Genomic DNA, 9,815 nt, shown 5'->3' on the forward strand with positions numbered 1-9,815 from the left:
CCATGTTGCAGTAAGGGGGGGATCTCCAGGAATAGATTCACAGCCCAATCCTATCCACACTTTCCTGGGAGTAAGCCCCACTGACTCTAAAGAGCCATACATCTGAGTAGACATGCATAGGATTGGGCTCTTAGTCAGAGTTGGCAACCCACATAGGTTGTTGTGCAGATAAAATGGGAAGAACCATGTAACCCGCGCTGAGTTCCTTTAATAAAGGAGGGATAATTTGTAACACCAGGCCCTGCTGCTGGAAGTCAGCAGCAGTGTTAAATCTAAAGGTGAGCTCTCACAAGCTCCTCATCAAACATTATAACCTACCTACGTGCAAGTCAAGAAATTGTAATATGTTTGACCCTGCATATGTGCCAATGACTGCACAATAACAGCTATTAAAATGTGGGCAAGTCCTTTCAACTGAGAATAAAATCTGGATAGATTTTTTGATGATATTTATTTTTCAGCGCGCTCGTCTTACTTCCTGATCTGTAAACCTTTAACCACTATAAACCTAAGACTAGTGCTTGTATGTTATATTCTGCTACTCTTGGCAATATCCCACCACACTGTGAAGGACGCACCCATGCACAACTCTCGGATGAAACTGATTTGAGGAAGCCTATGTTCTAACCCCTGCTATTTTTATTCAAGTGAAGAGATTTTCTTTCAATAGTAGGCAACCTACCCTATCTTCCCCTCTCAGTTTAAGCCTCTTGCTTGTCTCCATGCAGTCTATAAAGAATGATGAAAAGCGCATCAATTTCTGTGACCTCACTTCTCAGTTGAGGAGGAGTGGACCTCCAGGACTTATTCTACAGCTGGAACTGTGATGTCATCAGTAAGAGTGCTTAGGTGCTCTTTTTGAAACTTTATTTTCAAAGGACCTTTGTGGAAAAGGCTGAGTAGGAGACAAATTGAGAAATTTGCCTGGGGACATATGTCATGTCTAGGCTATCCTATTTCCCAGCTTATGTCTGAGAGATAGTGTGCAGCTCATGTTACATTAAGGCTGCAATCCTAACCTCACTTTCCTGGGAATAAGTCCCATTGAACATCATAGGACTTACTTCTGAGTAGACCTGGTTAAGATTGTGCCCTAAGGCTACAATCTTGGGAAATTTTACCTGGGAGTAAGGCCTATTGAACACAGTGGGGACATACTTCTCAGTGATGCGCAAAAGCTAGTACCAAATTGCTCCCTGAATCCTATCCCAAATTCTGTTGCCCAATCCCCTACCCCTGCCAGGCACCCCCCCCCCAGCATGCATCCTCAATGGTGTGCACTGGAAGGGTGCACTCACCCACCTGCCTAATGACTTGATCCTTGCACGCTCTCTGAGCACACAAGAAACATGAGGAGGTCTTAACCCTCAGTTCGGAGTGTAGTGCTGCCTCTGTCTGCCACCACTTCACCTAGTGGCTGGTGGAGGGAACACTGGGAGCAAGCTCCTTGCATTTCCTGTTGGCCACTAGAAGAAACTGCAGTGTTGGAGATGGGAGCTCTGGACTCAGAGGAGGGAGTTAAGCTGGCCTTCCCCTGGCCTGCTTAATATATCTCTGACCTCTAAGTGCTGCTGTTTCTACTGCTTTCTCTAATCACTGGCGGAAGGAACTTTGGGCTGAGCGTTCCTTATCCTCCTCTTGTGTCCAAGTGCACAAGAAGCAGATAGAATAAGACCCCTGGGAGGCAGTGGGCAGTTGCGAGGGAAAGAGAAACCCTGCAGCTCACTGTCTGAGTGTTTAACTCACCAGACAGGGGTTGTCCTGGACTCTAATATGCCTTTTTATATGTACTTGGAATATTTTCTAATTATAGTTTCTCCATTTTTTTACCACTACTTTAAACTATTGCAACACACTGCAGGAGTTTTGGATCAAATGAGCTAGAGCAGGGGTGTCAAATGCATTTCATTCAGCTTCCCGAATAGCATTTATGGGGCCTGCTAAGGATCAGAATTGACAGCATTAAGCAAGAAGTGATGTCATTAAGGGAAATAAGTCCTTTGTTCTCACACAGGAACTCAAGTTGCAAAATGACAGAAGAGGAAATATGCAAATCATATTTTCAGGTATGGAAGAATTCAAATATCGCACTGGGAGAGACCAATTAATGTGCAGGCCACCCTTTCAGCTGTGCTTCTACTGCCAAGGCATCACTTCACAGCTCAGGTGCTCTGCAAAGTGATGCCTTGACAGGTGCTGCTGCTGAAAGTGGACTATTGTGTGATAATTGGGCTCTTCCAGTGCCTTGACATCATCTCCTTTTCTCACCTCTCTTGGTCTGCCCATTCCCCTGCAGTATTCCTTGTGTTTGTGGCCTCCTTCTGTCTCTCCCTGCCAGCTACTAGGCAGAAGTGGAGCTACTGAAAGGGCAGCACTTGGAGAGCCCAATTATTATTTAGGCCAGATAAAGAGCTTCTGTGAACTGTATTCTACCTATGGGCCTTATGTTTGGCACTTCTGATCTTTAAGGAAAGTATAATAAGTTTCAAAGTAGGATTAAGTGGTGGAAGAAGAAAACACAAATGAAGAATCTTAAAGTTGATTTTTTTTTTTTGGTTGTATAGAATTATTGGGGTGTGCAAGCGAGTTTTTATAATGAGCTCTTGCTCTTCCGAATTTATCAGTACATCACTGGTGGCCAGAAACAGTTGAGCTCAATCAGTGTTGTGGATTCTTTCTGTTACAACATGTTAATCCTCTCAGCTTATCAGCTACAATTACGTGCTTGCAATCATTATCTTTAATAGCAAACTTGGGTTTGGAAGTGAAACAGAGCCACTCAAATAAGCTACCCCAGCACCTACTGGGGGGGGGGGGGTGCTCTTGTTATGCAGAAGTAAATGCATTTGTAAACTAACAGAAAAATATTGTTTAAAAGCACCAGGTTTCTGGAGGCCCAGGGGGTCCAGTCAGCTCATTGGGGCTTTTAATGGTTCTCAGGGTATCATCTTAGCATTACTGTCTAGTTTTGATTGTCAATGGCATCATATCAGATTTTAGTCTTTTTCTAAGTTTTAAAATATCTCAGGGCCCAATCCTATCCAATTTTCCAGTGCCAGTGCTGCTGTGCCAATGGGGCATGCACTGCATTGAGTGGTGGGGCAGCAGTCACAGAGGCCTCCTTAAGGTATGATGACTTTTGTTCCCTTACTTTGTGGCTGTATTGCAGCTGCACCGGTGCTGGAAAATTGGATAGGATTGGGCCCTCAGTTACCTATTCTGCTGCCTTCAAATCATGGAGTCTGTTTGCTTTTACTAATAGTTGAGTCCATGCCATGTCAAGTAATGGAGTTATCCTATCCTAATGGGGTTGCCTGTGCTGCTAATCCCATGGGATCAGGAAGGCAGCTAGAGTGCAGGGTCACTGTAGTTCTGGATGCTGCAATATGCCTTACGGTTTGTTTGTGAAGACCATCTCCTGAACACTGTGCTGAAGACCAGCACTGGGTAGGGATAGAATCTGGCCATAAGTGAGTCCCGGTATAAATCTTTTTTTTTTTTTTTGATCTTTGGAGATTTCCTTATTGTGCAAGATCTGTCATTTTTAGGTTTGTGTTTTTTAATACCTGTAGGGTTACAATTGGAGCTAGTGGTTAAGAACATAAGAAGAGCCCCACTGGATCAGGCCAAAGACCCATCTAGTCCAGCTTCCTGTATCTCACAGTGGCCCAACAAATGCCCCAGGGAGCACACAAGACAACAGACACAACCTGCATCCTGGTGCCCTCCCCTGCATCTGGCAATCAGAGGCAGCCTGCCTCTAAAACCAAGAGCTTGCACATACCTACTATGACTTGTAACCCGTAATGAACTTCTCCTCCAGGAATTTGACCAATCCTCTCTTAAAGGCATTCAGGCAAGATGCCATCACTACTTCTTGTGGCAAAGAGTTCCACAAACTAATTACACGCTGGACAAAGAAATATTTTCTTCTGTCTGTTCTAATTCTCCCAACACTCAGCTTTTGTGGATGTCCCCTGGTTCTGGTGTTATGTGAGAAGGAAAAGGGTGTCTCTCTATCCACTCTGTCCATCCCCAGCATGATTTTGTATGTCTCAATCATGTCCCCCATCAGGCGCCTCTTTTCTAGACTGAAGAGGCCCAAACGCTGTAGCCTTTCCTCAAAGGGAAGGTACCCCAGCCCCGTAATCATTTTGGTTGCTCTCTTTTGCACCTTTTCCATCTCCACTATATCCTTTTTGAGATGCAGCGACCTGAACTGGACAAAATACTCCACGTGTGGCCTTACCATCCATATGTACAATGGCTTTACAATATTAGCTGTCAATATTAGCTCAATGCCTCTCCTAATTATCCCAAGCATAGAATTAGCCCTCTTCACTGCTGCCGTGCATTGGGTTGACACTTTCATTGAGCTGTCCACAAGCACCCCAAGATCTCTCTCCTGATCTGTCACAGACAGCTCAGAACCCATTAGCCTATATGTGAAGTTTTGATTCTTTGCCCCATTGTGCATGACTTCATACTTACTTACATTGAAATGCATCTGCCATTTTGCTGCCCAGTCTCTCAGTTTGGAGAGATCCTTCTGGAGCTCTTCACAATCTCTTCTGGTCTTCAACACTTGGAAAAGCTTGGTGTCATCCGCAAACTTGGCCACCTCGCTGCATGGCCCTGCCTCCAGGTCATTTATTAACAGGTTGAAAAACACTGGTCCCAGGACAGATCCTTGGGGCACTCCACTTTCCACTTCTCTCCATTGTGAAAATTGCCCATTGACACTCACTCTCTGCTTCCTGGACCTCAATCAGTTCCTAATCCAGGAGAGGACCTGCCCTCTAATTCCCTGACTGTGGAGTTTGCTCAGCAGCCTTTGGTGAGGGACCACGTCAAATGCCTTCTGAAAGTCCAGATATATAATGTCCAAGGGTTCTCCTGCATCCACAAGCCTGTTGACCTTTTCATAGAATTCTAAAAGGTTCGTGAGGCAAGACTTACCCTTACAGAAGCCATGCTGATTTTCCCTCAGCAAGGCTTGTTCTTCTATGTGTTTAAGATTTTATCTTATTGATAAATGAAATATGAATATGCAGTCCACCATCTTACCCCGAACAGGCTGATTGGCCTATAATTTCCCAGGTCCCCTCTCCTTCCACTTTTCTAAAGTCTTTTTTCATGACTTTCTTAGTGATTATTAGCATTTTATGGGCTACTACATGGTTTCTTATTTTCACATGTTAGGTTTAGAACAAAATGGAGGATCACTTACATTGCTTTGCTCAGTGTTTTAAAAATATACAGATACACTTTGTTTTTTAACTTCATGTTTTCTTTTTCAGAAAGTTGCCTTGTGCACAGTTATAAAAAAAGTTTTTCTAGCATTTTTAATGCTAGACAATGACAAATGAGAATTTGTCATGTTGGTATTGTTTTAGAATGTGTTTTTGTAATGCATCTTGCTTGATTCTTGAAATCTTTAATTATCTCTTTGCATTATCATCTTCTGGAGATTTCTAGGAACTATGTTTTCCTGTCAGAACTGCATATTTTCCACTTTCCTTGGTCTGAAATCTGTAGCAACTGAAATCTGTAGTATGTCAGAGATCTTGCTCCCTAATTGTTGGCCCAGTCTTTTTATTTGATCATGTATCTGCATAATGGAATCAGTAATTTTACTCAGATTTACTCAGGTTTACTCAGATTACCTTCTGGATCACAATATTTCTGCATTTCAAGATTCAAATTGTTTTGTACTTATGCAGCATAAGTTATGCCAATTGTGTTTGCTGTCCAACATTATTCTGATACAGCAAAACTGAAATTCCATTCACGTTGGCAGAATTCCTTATGTTGGCACATATTTAGGCTCCCTAAATACTTTGTATTAACAAGCCAGAAATTGTCAAGTTCTTTCTCCGAAAGAAACCGCATTATCAGGATCAACTGAAACAGTAATTGCTGTAAAGCACAATTAAGAGATGACCCTCTGAATGAAGATGCTACAGAGGATACAGACTTGCATGGTTCAGGATATGTTAAAGGTATCAGTATGTTTTAGAATTGTTTTAGTACATTTATACCCCACCTTTCTTCCATCATAAGAGTCAAAGTGGCATACATAAGTTCCCAGGCAGCCACCAGACCTAGACCTGCTTAATGTTAGCAGAGTGACTATATCCTGTGCCCTCAGACCATGTCCTTGTACCAGATTTTATGTGCTTTGAATCTGATATGGCTGATATTTCCCCCACATGTTACAAGGTAACTTATCATCAAGACAATAAAATGCTCAACCTCTGCACGCTCTCATTGTATTTGATCAAGTATCAACTGCTTTAAGGAGCTATAGCCTATGAATCATAAGGAACACCCTACCTTATCACACTCTGCTGCATTGTTGTAGCCAAAGTCCAAACTTTGTCCTGCAAACACAGCAGTTTAAGGCTTAGTGGTATGATTAGGACAGCTCACAACTCCCTAGAAAAATATTCTGGACTCCTTGTTCATATAGATAGGGGCTGTTGTCATATGATGTCATATCTAGCAGAGGGGTCAGAGCAAAATGGTAGACCACTTGTTCAGCATACCCAAGGTCCCAGGTCCAGTCCTTGGCACCTTTCAGTTAACTGTGTCGGGAAAGGCCCCTTGGAACCAATGCAGCAATGGCTCCAGCTATTGGGAGGTCCTGGGGCAAAAGCCCTGAGAACCCAGCTATGCTTCCCCATGTTTTTGAAAGTGTATGCTTGGGCCAGCAACTTTCCCTTATTGTCACCCAGAAACCAGGCAGCAGACTCATGTTAGTCTTCTTTCATTCTGCAACACCCAGCTATAGAGGCAGTGGTGAAGGAGGAGTCTTGTGTATCCTCTGCCCAGTTCCTGATAATGATCACCATTGCTGATGCTTAGCCAGAAGAACTAACTAGGCAATGGACAAGTTACAGTGGTCTCCTTCATTGTTGTCATTATAGTTCTGGGCAGTGGTGCAATGATGTTCAGGTGGTGGCTGCAGCTTCTGCTGCCTGCTCCCGGCCACCTGCTGGTAAGCTTTCCCATTGGACTTTGGGCCCTGGCAGGCTCCCTGGGAGATAGTGGAGACCGGCACTATCTAGTGGAGACCAGCACTGTCTCTGGGTTGGCTGGACATGATTGTGGGCCCTAGTGTGGTTATGTGCCCCACTTGTGGCACACTCCTGGATCAATGTTTTGAGTCCACAAGGCAACTTCATTTGACAATACCCTTGAAACATATTATGAAAACCTGGTTTCAAGTGTTCAAAGCAATCAAGTGTTCAAAACATTCAAGCGTTCACAGAAATTTATACTTCACATTTCAAGGGTTCAAAGCAAAGCACACAGTGGTTTGTTATCTAAATATGTCAAAGGGTGAGGTGAGACTTTCAGTCTTGAGATGCTGCAGAAATGTATAGATTTGAGTGTGGCTTGTTGCAACACAAGCAAACAAGATAAAATAGGGTTAAGAGCGCTCATATTTTATCTGAGAAGAATAGAAGCAGAGAGGATACGATTTCCTCAGTGCCATAGGAGGAATCTCTTGGATTGCTGGGGAGTAAGCAGGCCTCTTAATATTGGCTCAGATAATAATTGCAAGATAGGATCAGCCTCATTTGATGAAGAGATCGTAATGAAAAACAGGATATCCAGTGGAAGCTGTTTGGTGCAAAACAAAGCAAGCTGGCCAGCATATTGTGAAACAATATGACAATTTGGAGCACAAGAGAGAGGAATGGGGGAGATATGGAAGTGTTTACTAGTTTTAGCTACATTCCACTGCAAGCTTGCTCTGAAGGCACTGTGTACAATCATGACAGCTGTGGACCAGCCCTGGAATTTTGCACTGTCAGCTCACATGGAACTCCCAATTCTTACCACGTGCTGGCCGCCATAAAGTTCCTGTTATGCATCAATAAAGCTACCCCAGCAGTGGGGGAAAATGTGATGATTGAGCTCCTCTTTCTCTCTTCTCTGTCTCTGTGTATTCCCCTTAAGGGAAGCCTTGCTATAATGTTCAGTAGCAAAGAGATTTCCCTGCAACTCTTTGAAATCACCACCATTATAGAAAGGACTACAAGGCCAGGCAGACAAGTCATTTTGTGGATTGGCCTTCATCCAGAAAAACAGAAGCTCTTGCTTCTTGATTGGGCATCTAAGGGCACCTGATCATGTTATGGATGGTGCATGTTGCCCAGGTGGTCTTAAAAGATCCAATCAGATAGGACAGTGACCTTGCTTCTTGGTGTGGGGGGAGGTGTAAAAGAGTCTCAAAGCTGATGCTGGGGTAACTACAGTTTGGGTCAATGAGACAGATGTGCAAAGGATTGTTTTTGGTTTCTTTGCTGTAAGATTTGTTTAGAATTGCCTTTTGCTAAGATCTACCCTAGGCTCTTCTATTGCCCAAGGCACTGTGATACTTTTGCTTTACCTTTTCTTCCCCCCTCTATCATTTTCCCCCCCCCCCCAATAACATTTTTTATGTTTTTAACTGTTCATCTGCCTAGTGCAGTTGAACTCTGCTGGAGTTTTCCCTAGGTTTTCCCGGACAGTGGGCTATAAGAAATTGTATAGGCTTTAGGGACTACTCTGTGCAGCTGGAAGGGAGGCTTTCAAATGGGTTTTCTCTGCAGGCTTTAGTCTTCATTGTGGGAGAGATAAACTATAAATAATAAATAACTAGGTATTTATATACCTCCTTTCTGCTCATCGGATTACTCCTCTGACGTTATTCAAGGCGGTTTACATAGGCAGGTGTTTCTAAATCCCTCAAGGGGATTTTTACAATCATAAAGTTTCTTTCTTTCAAGAGCCAACAACATTTCAGAATGGATCTTCCTGGTTTGGTCCCACTTCTGGCCTCCAATTCTCCCATGCAGGCTGACAAGCAGCTCCATCTCTCACATGGAGGGCAGCCAAGACGCTTCTTGCTCACACCAAGAGCAGGTGGAATCACTCAGCCCGGCTTGTCAGCTGCTTCAAGGTCTCGCCATTCTCAGCCTTTCAGGGAGCTGCCAGTGTCCTCGAACTGGCGACCTTCTGATGTTATCTTCAGGCTACTGGAGGCTCTACCCTCTAGACCAGACCTCCTGCCCTCCTCCTGAAACTATCATTCTGACCCTGATAAGGGCAATATGGGGGAAGGAGGGAGGCACTGGTGTTAGGGTTCCCTTTTGGCCGCTAAACCTTGTGACTCCCTGCAGTAGTAGCTAAACCATCCCCACAACACTCTTAAAAGGGAACCTACATTACGTTAGTCTATTCCTCTGGCTTGCACAGACAAGTCCCAGTTCAGAAAACAAACTGGGTCTATATAAGCAGCAGAATGTGGAGGCAGAACAGACTGTAGCACTTTGGACTGCAGCTGAAGTATACCACTTCTAAATACTCCCAGCATGTTGAAAAACAATTCCCCTGCAGATAGAACACTAGCACGGCAAGCGGGAAGGCTCTGTCCCAGCCCTTTGTCTACTGTGCTAGTTTCCTGCTTGCATAGCTGTTTGTTTTTTGTTAAACAAAGGGAAAAATTCAGAAATGTGTTTTCCCCCTCTGCAGTCTGAAGTGGTACAGACTATCACCTGATTTTGTTGCATATGTAGACCAGGTTCCACATTTCAAAAAGTTCCTTTGAGAGATGTTAATATCTAAAGTTGTGATCATCTTCAAAATACAACCATGCTGCACCCATCAGCAGGCATATATCTGGTTACATCTTGCAGTGAGACAACAGAAATTGCCAGAGTGCATGCAAATCGAACAATGCCACAGGCACCCTCCCCCCCTTTTAGCTATGATAGCCATTATGATACAAGGATTGACTTCAGGAGTTCTTTGCCTACTGAGAG

The sequence above is a fragment of the Tiliqua scincoides genome, chromosome 1, assembly GCF_035046505.1.
Source record: "Tiliqua scincoides isolate rTilSci1 chromosome 1, rTilSci1.hap2, whole genome shotgun sequence".
Lineage (NCBI taxonomy): Eukaryota > Metazoa > Chordata > Lepidosauria > Squamata > Scincidae > Tiliqua > Tiliqua scincoides.